At 40.0% G+C, this 16,060-nt stretch overlaps 1 protein-coding gene across 1 annotated transcript in view; it reads right to left on the bottom strand.

Annotated features, from left to right (window-relative positions):
* Nucleotides 1-16,060, bottom strand: part of DOK7 (docking protein 7) — a 253,658-nt gene that overhangs the window by 88,188 nt on the left and 149,410 nt on the right. The gene's annotated exons all lie outside the window — the stretch shown is intronic.

The raw sequence follows: 16,060 nt of genomic DNA, 5'->3' as shown, positions 1-16,060 counted from the left end.
ATCTTTTCACATGTATAAAATGTTAGCCAGGTAGTATTCACACAGGGCATGGAGGAGGGAGAGGGGAGAGTGAGCAGCATTCTCAGAACTGTTGCTGACACTTCTGCCATATGTGGGTGGCTCTTTACTTCCCCGTTAGTGCACAGTCCTAGGTCTTTACCCACCGGACTAGTTTTAGAGCTAGAAAAGCAGAGGTGACATACTGAAAATAGACAGCACATATGTTGTGAAATATTTGTGATCTATCATTGGACCACTGGCCTACATAACTATCTGACAGGAACGTGAAACCTCTCTGATTTTTGTGGGTATTGCTTTATAAATCTTTATAAAGTCTTTTCTAAGAACATCTGACAGGTACATAGATCTGACAAGAAAAAAAATGCCTGCAAGTTTGTTATAGACATGAGTTTAAAAAGTTTTTGAGTACACCAGAGAAAAGGCAACCAGTCCACATAACTCATATCAAATTTATTTTAAAAAATGCCCTTCAGTGTAGTATTTTAAAATCTGCATTTCTGATATCTTTCTTACCTGCAGGAAACCTTGATACAAAAATAACATACAATGATTTAACATCCCACATTAAGATAATGTATGGGGAAATTCTGTAGAACATATACAATTTAATAGAAAATACCTTTCCTACTGTTAAACTACCTATGGATGTGGTATGCTTTAGAAGGCCCTCAGGCTGTACTATGTGCCTTTGCCTTGAGGGTGGGAAACAAACATTCATCCGGGGGGAGGAAGGGAGTCTCAGAAGGTTAGCCATGTTATTCTGTTACTTTAAAATCTATGAGTAGTCCTGTGGCACCAACTCATTATTCATCCTTGGTGTAGTTCCCCTGATGCTGATAGACATACACCTTTTTGTGTGGATACTTCGGAGGCAGTACTACCTACCTGACAGCTTAAAGTAAACCAGAGTGGCCACGTGACCCACATGGGACTGAAAAGGATGAGCTTCCAAAGAGAGAGAATAATCTTAAAGTCACTAAACAATCTTTCTTTCAGCATTTTCTTATAATAATCTAGGATCTAATCCTGTTGTCCTTTACTCTAACAACTCTCCCACTGAAGGTCTTCAGGAAGACAGTGCGACTTACTGCTTTTGCTGAGTGAGGAATGTTTTCCATACACACTAAATTACAGAACAACTGTACAAGGCACAAAATTAGATTGTAAGGTCCACTGGAAGCATTCACCAAAAAGATGTAAATAACATTAATCAGGCTACTGAAGGCCCCTGGAAATGTGACATTCTAACTCATAGTAAATTACACATACTCATCAGCCTGAAGTGATCATGAACCCCAGCCCCCCAAAGAGTCAGTGACTATGCTTGCTGCTCTGTAGATGGTTATAACAATAAATGTGCTAGCAATGCTGTTAATGAAATCCCTTTGACAGTACACTGAAGTCCTGCCTCACCCCTTCCAAAAGCGAGATCTCTTGTGAAGGTTTAGACCAGGTGTTGGCTAATAGTTAGATTAGAATTGGGAGTTAGGACAGCTTGGTTCTATTCCCAGTTCTTCCACTGAGTTGGCCATCAAGACTGTCTTCTGAGAGGTAGAGATCCTAATGCTTGCCGGTATTGTGGAGGGTAATTTGTTAATGTTTGTAAAAACCTTTGAGATCACTAAATAAAGGGGACTGGTTAAATGCAAGCTATTGTTATTTGCAGTATGGTTCACTTGTTTATTGCAATTTATTTTTGCATATCTTTAATTATTTATGGAGAGAGTTTTAAAAAACTGAAATACCAACAATAATTGTTTACAATTGTTCATTAACATAATAAAGTTATGTACCATTTTAGCTCTGACCAAACTCTTTAGCAGTTTATTTATTTCAGCAGCACATCATACCCTCTGTTCATTCAAAGATGCAGCAAGACATAAAGAAAAACAATTATGTATCAAAAATACATACTATTAATATTTAAAACTTGAAATTTAAGTCTTGCATACATACAAATAAAATACTCCTTATTTACCTTAGATAGTTCTTTCAATGAAGGATACCCAGGTGCTGTTTAAATACCAGTGAATTATAACTCACCAACTCTCATGACATAAGTTAAAGTATTATTATCCCAGTTTTCAAGCTGAGGGAAAATAATGATAATCAAGGACATGACCTATGAGGAGAGACTGAGGGGTTTGGGTCTGTTTAGTCTGCAGAAGAGAAGAGTGAGGGGGGATTTGATAGCAGCCTTCAACTTCCTGAAGGGAAGTTCCAAAGAGGATGGAGAAAGGCTGTTCACAGTAGTGACAGATGGCAGAACAAGGAGCAATGATCTCAAAGTTACAATGGGGGAGGTCTAGGTTGGATATTAGGAAAAACTATTTCACTAGGAGAGTGGTAAAGTAGTGGAATGGATTACTGAGGAAGGTGGTGGAATCTGGGACTGGTCCTGCCTTGGGCAGGGGGCTGGGCTTGATGACCTCCTGAGGTCTCTTTCAGCTCTATGATTCTAAGGACTTGATTCAGATATCCCTTCCACCAGTGTATAAAACCTGTTTAATACCTTTGGAACACCACCACTGTAAATTCATCAATTGCAGCGCAACTGGTATTACACAAGTGTATGTTAGAATGAAATCTTGGTCAATGACAATGTTTATTACATTTGGTATAAGTGACCCACATGGCCAATGCCACATAGGAAAACGGTGGCAGAATTGAAACTAGTACCTAGTTTCCTAATTCCCAGCCTTGTTCTTTAGATACAAAACTATCTTTTGTAACTAACCCAATCTCAGCCTTCAACTTTTAGACATTGTTTTAGAGGTGAATTCTTTGAAATTATCTTTCTTAAATGTCAGTCAAGTAAAAAAAAAGATAGTATTTCTCTCCCCACCATTAGGTTAAGAAGTCCACATTTTCCAAAACTGTACACCTAAAGTTAGGCTCCTAAATTAGTTGTGGATTTTAAAAATGCTGAGGGTGTTTTGTTTTGTTTAGCTAGTCCAATATAACTTTATTTTTTCCACAGACTCACCATGTTCCAATAATCAGTGTTCTGTCATTACCTATATGATACATAAGTTCTTAATACATTCTTAGGTCCATCTTCATGCATCTATCTTATAGTTTTCTGTAAGGCTCATCAAAAACATCAAAGTGATTATAAATAGATAAGCTAGATGAATCATCTAAAATAGGCAAATCTCATTTGCAAATCTGTTTTATCTATGATCCCTAACAAGTGTGTTTTAATACCAGTTGTTTCTGAACTCCTGTATATTTCATTAAAGTGACAGTGAAAATTTTCCCCAAGAAGGTTACACAATATGTGCAAGACAGAATCTGCCTTTCCTTTTCATGAGGCAGCTGAATCTATATTCTTCCATAATATCCCATACAATTGTTAGGCTCTTACAATCTTTTCTGTCACTTAGTCTGAGTTTGACTTTTTTTTTTCTTCATTGCTTAGAAAGTTTCTTGACTTTTAGCAAAGAAGGGGGGGGATAAATAGGCACAAATTTCCAACTTCATCCATTGTTTGACACGTTTAGCAACCAAAATCCTCCGCTGATGTAGCTCCAGATGTCCCTAGCAGTTAAAAACTCAATGACTATATTCAGAAAGGTTATCTTTGTCACCATTTCCATATTAATGCAATACAAGATTGTAATTCATGTAATCAATATTAGTAATAATAACACCTCCAAAGAGGAGTTACGAAGTTTTTTGAACAGTGCCAGAGGAGAGTAGGTTCTTAGTAAGTGAATTCCAGACAAATTGATCACAAAACTTCACTTAGTAAGCTAACTCATTAAAACTAGAGTTTAACCTTTTCTCATTGGGTTATAGCTGTACAGAATGAGTTCTATTCTATCACTGACATTCCATTAAATGCTGAATCTTAGAGACAGAGTGCTCTTGCATAGTTATGGAAGAGTAAAATGACAACTCACGGAGAAAGGAAGAAAACTGGTGTCTCAGGTCTGATGTCCCACAGTTTTCCAAGTGTGATTATGTTGTGTCTGAGAACTGTGAGGCTAGGTCTATATTATAGCCTTTTTTCAGAAAAAGCTACGCAAATTGCACTCTGCAATTTGCATAGCTTTTTCTGCTGGCTTTTCCACCATTTGGCCCCATCTAGTTCTCGGGAAACCCCTTAGTCTAGAGGTACCCAAAATGGGAAATAAATCCCAGGACTAGTGATACCCCCTGTAAGTATCAAAAATTCAAATGGATGTAAGGAAGCTGTGATGTCAGCTGGCCCATACTGCAATAGATATGTTGTATTACCAAACTGATCATATGTTGATTCAAGTCATTCTAAAGTGTAAATGTACTGGTCCTGAAGGATGTTGTTATAAGAACTGAGACTTCAATCTAGTCTGAAGTGTTTGTTGATTATAAGTAAACACAGAATCCAAGATGGGGAAGGGAAATTGTTGTTGTGCGTTCTACATGGTACTTCATTTTCAGCTACTGATCCTTCCCTTTTTTTTTCTTTGTGTGGTTTGAGCCTGGAAGAGAACTATAATTTTGGATCTCATATAAAAACGTAAGTAATTTATGGTGCCTCATGGGACAGAAGGGCTGCAAAGGGCTCCCAGTGCTGCAACAGTGCCAGTAACCCCCCTGTCAGGATTCTGCTCTGCCCATCAGGACTGCAGCCTTTCCTGCTCCTTGGGCCTGCAGAGAACAGGTGTTCCCTGTCCCTGTGGCAGTTCAGGGAGCCCTATGAAGCTTGACTGCCATAGCTCCACTCACTCACACGCATGACAGCAGATTTGCAGATCGGTTTGGTGTAAGAACCACTCAACACTAGGGTGACCACCCCCTTGTCAAGATGCTCCTCCTTTTCCTTCTCTTTGGAGTCCTGGCTGGGAGTCTCTTCTGTGTTATCTGGACTTCAGCATTATCCTGATCCCTTTCTTGTCCCACAGCAGGAGACACATGTCCTCTACAGTCTTTATCACATGGATCTCTTGCTGGGGCACAAGAAAGGGATTCAGGCAACGTGGAGGTTTGGCTTATAGCATTTTGAATAAATAGCTTATACTGTATTCCAGAAGTGTACCAGGGAATGGAGGGGATAGCTCTTTGAGAGTATGTCTAAACAGCAGGGCTAAAGTCGAATTAAGCGACGCAACTTCAGCTATGTCAATTGCATAGCCAAAGTCGAAATAGCTTAATTCGGCTTTTGGAGCTGTCTACACAGCAGGAAGTCAAAGGAAGAACACTCTTCCTTTGACTTCCCTTACTCCTCGTGAAATGGGGGTTTCAGGAGTCAGAGTAAGAAGTGCTCCAGCTCAACATTATTTCAAAATAAAGGCTTGTAGTGTAGATGCGCACTATGTTATTTCAGAATAACGTTAGTTATTCTGAAATAACGCTGCTGTGTAGACATAGTCTGAGATTCTGTATTATGATGTATGTTTGCATGTAGTCCACAGGTAGCTATGGCCAGACCAGCCTGCATCAGAAGCTGTAAGGAGGCAGGAACCCATGCAAACACTTAAACAGTGTCACATTGACTTCCCTGTGAATTTTGACCCAATCCTGGGTGCTGCAAACTTTTCCTGCAGTAAAGTTGTGGAATGCCTGAAAGGACAGAAAAAGTGTGGGTAGCAAGCCATGTCTTCCCCCCTCCCCCTGCAACTGCTTTTAGTAAAGGAAAAGCAATTGTGAATTTTAACTTACCACTATTTGTGCACTCTGTTCACTGTGATTGACTCAGTTGTGGCCACAGAGCTCTGGGAACTGATGTGTTCCCTCACAACACAATGCAGCTCTGTTATTTAAAGCGTGATATTTCAGCCTTGAGATTTCACCAGGCTGTTTTCTCTGAAGATGCGCTGAACCAATCTTGAAGTTCAGAGACAATAATGTAGCTGTTTATTGTCTGCTTTTCAGTCCTTCAACCTTGGCAGAGTAGTCACACTCCAGGAGGTTCCTGGAATTTGGAATGGGCACAGACCGCTCTGAGTGGAAGTTTTTCCGTGATGAATTGGTGGTGAGCACTTAGGACAGGGCCAACAAACAGGCACAATACCTGAGGGAAAGCAGAGTCACAGCAAGTAGAAAAGCACAGACAGGCTGCAGAGCGAGAGTAAAAAATTGCAGGACATGAGGAGAGGCTTGCAGTGCAATTTCTGGAGCAGGAGCAGGAGCATCAGCTGAGGGAGGAAGCTAGAGTGCAGATGAAACATCTGTTCAAGGGCTGCTTTTGCTTATGACTATATGAGAACTGATTTTCACTGCACTTGCATTAGGTCCTGAGTTCATGGGCAGACCTCCAAGTCTATGTAGTGGTGCCAAGTGTGCACTAACATGCATGAATAGGCATGCAGAATGAGGGCACCAGGGGACATGCAATATTAGGGGATGTATTTGTTGGCACTGTTCAATGTTTGGTTTATGCACTTTGTTCCATTAATAGTTTTGACGTGGTCTTATTACTGATGGGGACAGTAAATCCATTTTATAACAACATCATTCAGTGGGAATAGTGTCCCTGCCTATCCATGAATGTAGACTCCTGATCAGTGGGAAACCCTAACATTGTAAGCTTTTCCAGGCAACCCATACTGGCATCCATAAATCAGCCTTTGTGGGCCACAAGGCCTATATAACAATGGAACAGTAATCTTCAAAACCTTCCTCTCTGAAATGGTAACTATTACTCCACAAGTGCTTTTGATTCTAGTTGGATTATATGCCAAAAATCATGTTCATGATAAATTATCGAATCTGCAATACTACTTTGCAGAATTTCAGCAAAGTGATTCCCGAATCAGTTCTATACCTGGTGGTCACGCCTGAGCTAAAGCATATCTAGTAGAAAGTTACTCAGTTTTGCTTTAAAGCTGTCAAGTGATAGAAAATCTATCACTTTGCTGAAATTCTGCAGCCTGATTTGTTCACAGAGGTCAAACTAGATGATCATAATGGTCCTCCTTCTGGCATTTAAATCCATGGAAAATAACTACAAATATTTGCAGGCTTGCTCAAAGGAATAGGCTGATTTCCCTTTAAGGGGAAATAATGCAAAGAATAGAAGGTGAACAATTTTGCCAATAGAATGTTTCCACCTATCTCCAAAAATATTGTATACTAAATCTTTTCTTTACAAAGAGTGATCTCTAAATTATATTTATACATGCGGAGAAAACAACTCAAAAAACTAACAAATGAAACAATCTGGAAAACCTTGTCAGTACTTAGTCCTCTATTCCCCTGCCCATGAAAAATTATTTGCTACAGTATTTTTTGCTAATGTTGTTGCTTTGTCTAACTTAGTTTTAAAGGTCTCAGATTATGAAACTTACTCATCTTCCCTGTCAAGCTATTCCACTGTCAAATAGCTCTCCTCGTGAGGGCATTTTCCCTGATGTTCAAACTACATTTCCCTTTTCTTAACTTCAACTTGTTATTTCTATTGTTTCCCCCTTATAGTATACTAAGTAATTTATCTCTCTCTTTGGTATTTCATGATTCAAAAGTTTGTAGAAAATAATGGTTGCTGTCCAAATCACTGCTTATACTGCAAAATGTTTAATATATTCAACTTTCTGAAGGGCATGCTACTTATTACTCTTCTGCTATATCTAGAATGCAGCGTTTTTCTGAGAGGTATCTCAGAAAAGCAATACCGTATCCAAGGAATGCATCCACTTTTCAAAAAAAATGTTTGGAAAAGTGGATGCGTTCTTTCACCATTCCTGTAAACCTCATTTTGCGAGAAAGAAAGGATGGATTGGAAGAGCAGGTTTTTCCGAAATTTGGCACTGTGCAGACATGCCAAATTTCAGAAAAGCCTCTTTCGAAAGAAAAGCAGAAAAAAGATATGCAAATTACAGTTTGCAATTTGTGTATCTTTTTCCGACTTTTCTTTGTAGTCTAGACATAGCCTTCATGAGTAATTCCATGCCCAGTATTTTCAGATCTAGCTAGGAATAAGTTTTCTCTGTGAAAGGTAGAAAAAAATTAGGAAAGAATAGAACTAGAATGATTATAGTGTCAAGGGCTAGGTACCTAGTAATCTGGAGCCTCTAAAACTTTAAGATAGAGATTTTAAAGCTACATTGGGAATTTGACTGTCCAAATCCCAGTAGTGTTAATGACAAAGTGGAAGAAAAGCCTGATTCAGCAGCAGTCAGAGTAAAAGAATAGAAGCTAGAAGCAATGCCTGATTTCAAATCCCCACTCAAAATTTGATTGTTCCTCTGTCCCTTGCCAGATCACTTAACCTCTCTGTGTCTCAGGCTTCTTTCAGAAGAACCTTTTTTTGGAAGATCTCTTCAGAAAAAACTTCTTCCAAAAGAGAGCGTCCACACACAAAACCACGTTGAAAAAATTATATGCTTTTTCGAAAGATAGCGTCCACACTGAATGGACGCTATCTTACATTTAAGCTGTGATTACTATGCACGGAGTGGCCACTAGGGCACCTGTGTGTTTTTCCTCTTTCCTCTTCTTTTGAAAAAGCTCCCTCTTCCCCGTCCACACACCTTTTTCTGAAAGAGCTCTTTTGGAAAAAGGCTTCTTCCTTGTAGAAAGAGGATTACCAATGCTGGAAAAACCCCTCTGTTCTTTCTATTTACTTTCAGAAGAACACAATTGCAGTGTGGACGTAACTCAGGTTTTGTCGAAAAAATGGCCGTTTTTCCGACAAAACTCTGTAATATAGACATACCCTTAGTTTCCTCAACTTTAAAAGGGAATAATAGACATGTGCCCCACAGGCAAGACATGATTATAGTTAGTGCTGAAATCCACTTTGTACCTGAGATTATTATGATTGTTAATCATAATCGATTGTATTCACCAGGTAGCTCTGTGATAAACCTGTACTTTTTGTTAATCACTTTTTGTTAATCATCATTTCAAAATAGGACTCCCCCCCCCCCTCCAATTACATGTTTATATGCCAGCTTTTAGTGACTAAAGCATCTTGAATTTATTATAGAACAGTATTGCCCTCCTGTGGCCAAAGACTTTTCTGTGTTCCAAAATGTGAGTGACAGAATGTTTGCTATTATTTATTATTTATTTATGGTGCATGATTTTGAAATATAATCACACTCAAGTTCAAATGCAAGTTTTGGTTTGGTCTATTCTAACCAGAGCAGCCAAAGACAACATACAGACCTGGATCCAATGTCATCTTTTTTCCTATTCATTTCCCCTCAGATACTCTCTCCCAAACAGCTGTTGAGGGTGTTCGGATTCAGGCCTCATCTTCAACTTTTACTTTAAAAAGCTATTCTACTAATATTCTTTTAATGGCATCAGTGAAGTTGGCCAGGCTCTCTGTTTATGAATGCAAATGTAGGATCAGAGTCTTTCAGCCCTATCAAAAGCCCACTGAAGTCAGTGGGAATCTTTTAATGACTGCAGCAAACTGGGAATCAGGCTGGAGAACAAAGGGACTCTAGGCTTGGCAATGCCTAACTCCTAAGGTGTTATGCTGCTCAGTGGAATTCACAGCTTCATGTTAGCACCCCGGCCATTGTACAGGCAGAGTTGGGCACCTAAAAGAGGGATTCTTAGAAGCTAGTGGGCTGGGTGGGTAGCTGCCTGTGCTAGTGAGGAGTGAAATGCAGAGTAATGGGTTTAACTTAGAACCCAGATTCACAAAGGGTCATAGGTACTCAACTGACAGGCCCAAGGAAGGAGCATATATCTCCATTTAGGATGTTCTGCCTGAAACCATCTCTCCGAGTTAGATGCCTAAACTAGGCTAGCCCTTTCCTTATGAAAAATCAGAGAGAGAGAGAGAAAGAAAGATGCCCTCATCCCAGTAGCCTAGCAGATAGGCACACTTATCTAGGATGTGAGAGATGTATTTTCAAAACCTGCTCCTCCTGATATGGAACAGGGACTTGCACCCAGCTCTTCTATTTTCTGGCTAAGTACCCCAGTCATGGGTTACTGGGTCCTTTGGGGGTGTAGTGCTGTCAACATGTCTTGTTGAAGCTGTTCCATACTGTGCCAAAGACACAGAGAGAGAAAAGGCAGCAATTGGTACAGTAAACCAATGGTTAGGGTATCCTCTTAGTAAGTAGTAAAATTAAGTTCAAGGTCCTTCTCCGATAAATATTTCATTGTTTATACAAACAGGAACAGCTCCAACAGGAGACCTTCATCACAAACCCCACTGTTAGGGCACTCAGCTGGGATAGGAAACTTCTGGGTTAAAATCCCTACTCCAGAATGGGGATTTGAATTCAGATCCCCTGTCTCCGTACTGAATGCCCCAATAAGTAGACTTTTAGGAATGCCTTCACATACATGACTCAGAACAAAACATTCCTGACCTGGTCACTCCTGGCTGACTTTGGTGCAGGCTAGGTATGCTACTGGATTGGACCCCACAGAGGAAAAAAGTGGGGGAACACCTATTTTGAGAATCCTGTCAGGGCTTAGACATAAGCAAAGGCTCCAAGCAGATCATTAGGTGTGGGGCAGCATCAAGACTTGGGCAGTTTTGTGCAGAAAAGCTAGATGCCTATGGGACTGTAAGTGGCACTTGACATGTGGTTTTGAAAATGCCATTGGAGCCTAAATGTTGTACTTACAGAGGCAGTTAGGCACCTGTCAATAGGCCTCAATGGGTCACAGCTGAAAATACCAAATTCAGGACAGACTGCTGAAAAATAGGGCAGAGCCTCTCCAAACTGGTGATTATTCTAGCTCTAGATTACAACAAGCCAGTAACAATTGTGAACTTCTTACTCACCTCAATGGTAAACAAGAAGTAAAAATGCAGTCTCTTCAAGCATTTCCAGTCCTTGGCTCACCACCCAGCCACTTGACTTATGATGACTGGTTACTGAAAACCAATTTAATTACTATAAGATCCTTCCAATTCCAAGGGATCAGACACTTACCCAGTAAATATTACTCAGAGCTTAGCCAATAATCACACTGAAGTCCATCCTTTAGTAACTAAAAACTAAAAAGTTTAATATAAAAAAAGATCAATTGAATGGTTAAAGGATCATATACAAGTAATTTTCAATATTCATAGATAAGGATCACAACAATAAAGGAATAAGCTGCTAGCTTGCAAAAGTCTCTCTGGAACCACTCAGATTGTGGGTCATTGGTCCATTGACACCTTACATGACATTCTTTGTTCAAGATTTGTTGCAATTATATAACCATGGTAGCAAAAATGATACAAATGGTAATCACAGCATTACAGCACCTAAGTACCTTAGTGAAGTAAGCACTTAGGGCACATCTACACTACACAGAAGCTCGACATTCCAGAGGTTGACTCTCTGGCATTCAATCAGCAGATCAAGTATGGACCTGCATATCAAACACTGAGAGCATCTCCAGGCAGTATCCTGTACTCCTCGTTTTGTGAAGAGTAAAGGAAGCCATTTGCTCCCATCAGCCTCCCAGTGTGTGGATGGTGCAGAAATGCAATTTAAGATATGCTGACTCCAGCTACACAATTAACGTAGCTGGAGTGGCATATCTTATTTTGACCTTCTGCTGTAACGTAGACTGGCCCTTAATGACGTAGGACCAGATGCAACTCAGGTGTAATAACACACAGGTCCCCTGAAGTAACAATCACTCAATCATTACTGTGCACTCCTCCATCCTATCAGCATACTGGCACTTCACAAAGTAAAAATGTACTGGGAGAGAAGTTCTGACCTTCTCAAATTTGTCCATACATATTGGATAAGCTGTTCATTCAAAGGAAAGGGACAATTGATGCAATAACCATATTTGTATACAAATAGCAATATGACAGAAGGTTAAAGTGGTCTCATTTCTTCACAGTAGTAATCAACATTTCTGAAGACACAACTGCAATTGAAAATAAAATCATAGCTTCTCTGTATGGTGATTACATTGGACAGACTGCATGCACTTTCCTTAGCCTGCTCGGTTTTAATTGTTAACATTCAGCTGGCATGACTCCATTTGTTTGTTCAGCTGTTGACTCTGGAAAGCAAATATCCCTAATCTTGCAATGAGAAGTTCTTTCCTTTTTGATTGCAAAAGAATTAAATGCACAAACAGAGTGGGGCATTGTCTTCTACTAGACAAAGGTGGGTTTTCTTCTAGAGCTAAAGAATAGTCTTAGACTGACAGGAGATGTTCATAGAAGTGGTAAATTTTAAGTGAATATTTGTGAAAAGTGGAACTTACAAACATGAGTATTTGTACAAGATTCTGAGTAGCCATGGACCCATGTAATCTATAGTTTAACTCCAACTATTTAGTGTGAAATCCTGTTCCCTTAACTTCACTGGGGCTAGGATTAAACCATTATGGCTTAATCCAGGATTAAAACTTCCATTGAGTTCAGTGGTGCAGCAGGAGTCCCAATTTTGCTACAGTGGGGCTTGTCTGTTCAATTAAAAGTAACATAGTACAAATCTGAAAATTCACTCAATCTCTAGTGCCAGAATTATTTGTAGAAATTAGTCAGTGAATAAATTTGAATTAAAAAAATTAAGAAAATTATTTGCAGACATTTTACAAACCAAAGGGAAAGATGAAGAAGGGATTTGCTACATTAAATATTTGCTACCATTTGCTTAATACCTCCGTTTTTGTTGTAATTGATTTATACATGGGAATGTAGGTAACAATGCAAAATAAATTTGTCCTAATGAAGATAAAATGTAAGAGCTGAAACTTTACCCTGCTGCTCAATATTTCCTTCAGATCACTGAATCTTAATGGTTCTCTTGAGGTGAGGATTATCTGCCGAATGTTAATGGGAAGAACCGATGAAATCTGAGAGTAAAGTCAGAGCTATGTGTCTGATTGCTAGTCTCAGTACACTGGACAAATAAATTCTGAAGTAAAATGGAATAATTAAGTAACTGCTGCTTTCTGCTGGGCAAGGAGGCTCTATGGCTGAGGGAAGCTCACTGGATCTCTCTTTTATATAGCCAGAGAGAATATCTCCCATTCTGAGGCAGGAATAAAAAACAGGACTGTGTAGCACTTTAAAGACTAACAAGATGGTTTATTAGGTGATGAGCTTTTGTGGGTCAGACCCACTTCCTCAGATCAAATAGTGGAAGAAAATTGTCACAACCATGTATACCAAAGGATACAATTAAAAAAAATGAACATATATGAAAAGGACAAATCAAATTTCAGAACAGAAGGGGGATGGAGGAGGTGGAAGAGGGGGAGGTAAATGTCTGTGAGCTAATGATATTAGAGGTGATAATTGGGGAAACTATCTTTGTAATGGGTAAGATAATTAGCGCCTTTATTCAAATTTGAGTGTAAAGTGTCGAATTTAAGCAGGAATGACAGTTCAGAGGATTCTCTTTGAAGTGAAGTCTTAAAAGGTCTTTGAAGCAGGATGCAGGTAATCAAGTCATTGAGACAATGTCCTTTCTGGTTGAAATGGCAAGAAACTGTTTTTTCTTTGTGATCCTGTCTATCTGTTTTGTGAGCATTGATCCTTTGGTGAAGTGTCTGAGACGTTTGTCCAATGTACATAGCGGACGGACACTTTCGGCACATGATTGCATAAATTATATTTCTGGATGTGCAGGAATATGTGTTCTTGATCTTATAACTCACTTGGTTGGGTCCAATAATGGTATCAGCAGAGTTTAACCTGTCCAACACATTATCAATAAACTACAGCCTATACTGGAACAGGATACTAAACTCCGCGAGGCTCTGGGAGACAGACCCATAGTCTCCTATAGACAACCACCTACCAGCAACCACAGGACATACCACACTAATACCAACCCTGGTACCTTCCCTTGCAACAAACCCTGTTGCCAGCTTTGTCCACATATTCACTCTGCTGATACCATTATTGGACCCAACCAAGTGAGTTATAAGATCAAGAACACATATTCCTGCACATCCAGAAATATAATTTATGCAATCATGTGCCGAAAGTGTCCGTCCACTATGTACATTGGACAAACGTCTCAGACACTTCGCCAAAGGATCAATGCCCACAAAACAGATCTCAGACAGGATCACAAAGAAAAAACAGTTTCTTGTCATTTCAACCAGAAAGGACATTGTCTCAACAACTTGATTACCTGCATCCTGCTTCAAAGACCTTTTAAGACTTCACTTCAAAGAGAATCCTCTGAACTGTCATTCCTGCTTAAATTCGACACTTTACGCTCAAATTTGAATAAAGGGGCTAATTATCTTACCCATTACAAAGATAGCTTCCCCAATTATCACCTCTAATATCATTAGCTCACAGACATTTACTGCCCCCTTCCCCCTCCTCCATCCCCCTTCTGTTCTGAAATTTGATTTGTCCTTTTCATATGTGTTCATTTTTTTTTTAATTGTATCCTTTGGTATACATGGTTGTGACAATTTTCTTCCACTATTTGATCTGAGGAAGTGGGTCTGACCCACGAAAGCTCATCACCTATTAAACCATCTTGTTAGTCTTTAAAGTGCTACACAGTCCTGTTTTTTATTTCAACTGCACCAGACTAACACGGCTCCATTTCTACCGCTGAGGCAGGAATGACCTTAGAGGAAGGCCATCCCTTTCTCTTTCTACCAGGCCCGGCCAAAGCGTGTGCAAGGCCCAAGGCAGCACGCTGAGCTGCACGTCTGTGTGGCTCCCGGTCAGGTGGGCGGGGCTGGGAGCTGGGCAGCACTGAGCCCTGAATGAATGCGCAGGGCCCATGATGACCACTTCGCTCGCCTTGCCCAAAAGCCGGGCCTGCTGTCTACCTACTTATAGCAATATGGAATGTGAATGACACTGTGTATGCCTCTACTGACTCCAGGAAGCCTTCCTAGACACCCACCTCTCCAGCTATTTCCCAATCTTCCTATCCCCTTCAACTTCCTCCTCTCTTTCAGCAGCTAAATAGGACTTAGCTGGCTCTGTCTGGCTTGAGTCTAGACCTGGCAGTGGGGGCTTAACACAGATCCTTGTCCCCAGTTTGGTGAGCAAGTTAGTAACTCTCTCCTTTACTGGAGGAATAGTGATCTTCCACTCCTGGCTGTCACCTTAGTGACAGGAAAACATCCCACTTACACTTAGTGTCTGATGGGGCAGTGTATGTGAAGGAAGGGCAAGTGTTGTTTTGCAGGCCATGAAGAGGATTAGGGTTCAGAATGTGTGCCACTATTTTGAACATAATAATGCCTACACATGAGTAAAATAAAAGCATAAAATACTCTTCGCAAGATAATACCACTTTATTTCTTAAAATTCAGAACCTTAAAACACAGGAACCCCAAAACAGACAAAGGAGGTGACTCCCTAAAGGCGAGAGACATAACCCAATCCACCTTGCTCATGATTGGCTCAATGAAGAATTACTCTGATTGCATGTTTCCCTTCACAACACCTTTGCCTGAGGGCAGGGCCTGGAAACTGCTTACCAATTTAAAGTGGTAACTTGTAATTTTAACAGTTTTTCATGTGCCACAAAAATATGAGGACAGTACCAACATAAGGCTGGTATTTACTGGGGCTGATCTGTTTTAATCTTAGATGGTACAACTAAGCAGTTATAGATCCTGTGCGTGGTTAGTGTGCCCAGGTCCCCAGAGTGGTTGAAGCATGTGATTAATACAGATGACCTCAGAGGTCGCAGCTTAACAATTAGTATCAGTTTATGAGCTTTGAGCTTTTGACTCATTCAGCATGATTTCCACAATTCCAATAGGGCTCCATTCCTTCCGCTCTTTCTTTTTGGGTTCATTCAGGTCAGCTGACTGAGAATTTATATTGTAATGTAAAGCAGATCTACACAAATGCACACGGTCATCCATCCTTAAGGTTACTCCTTAAAGGTGAACACACCTTCTCACTCTGTCAGCAGCAAGACGCATTTGATTATATAAGATTGTTTATGTTCTACATTTGCACACTTCCTAAAGCATTAACCTACATATATGTAAAACATTACATGTAATATCTGAATGAAGTCTCCCTGAAACAGAGAGAACATTTTTGTTGTTCAGTTGAGAAAAACACTCTTCATGCCCTTGAAAATGGCTTAAAGGATTTTTCTCATGTTTTCCTCCCCTAACCAAAAAAAAAAAAAACTTCAGGCAGAGACCAAGAACTGCAGTTGTGATGGGAAAGTTA

The sequence above is a fragment of the Pelodiscus sinensis genome, chromosome 4 (assembly GCF_052426305.1).
Source record: "Pelodiscus sinensis isolate ZL-2025 chromosome 4, ASM5242630v1, whole genome shotgun sequence".
In the NCBI taxonomy this organism is placed as follows: Eukaryota; Metazoa; Chordata; order Testudines; family Trionychidae; genus Pelodiscus; species Pelodiscus sinensis.
Note: the sequence above shows the minus strand (reverse complement) of the source record. Positions and strands in the feature narration are given on the sequence as shown.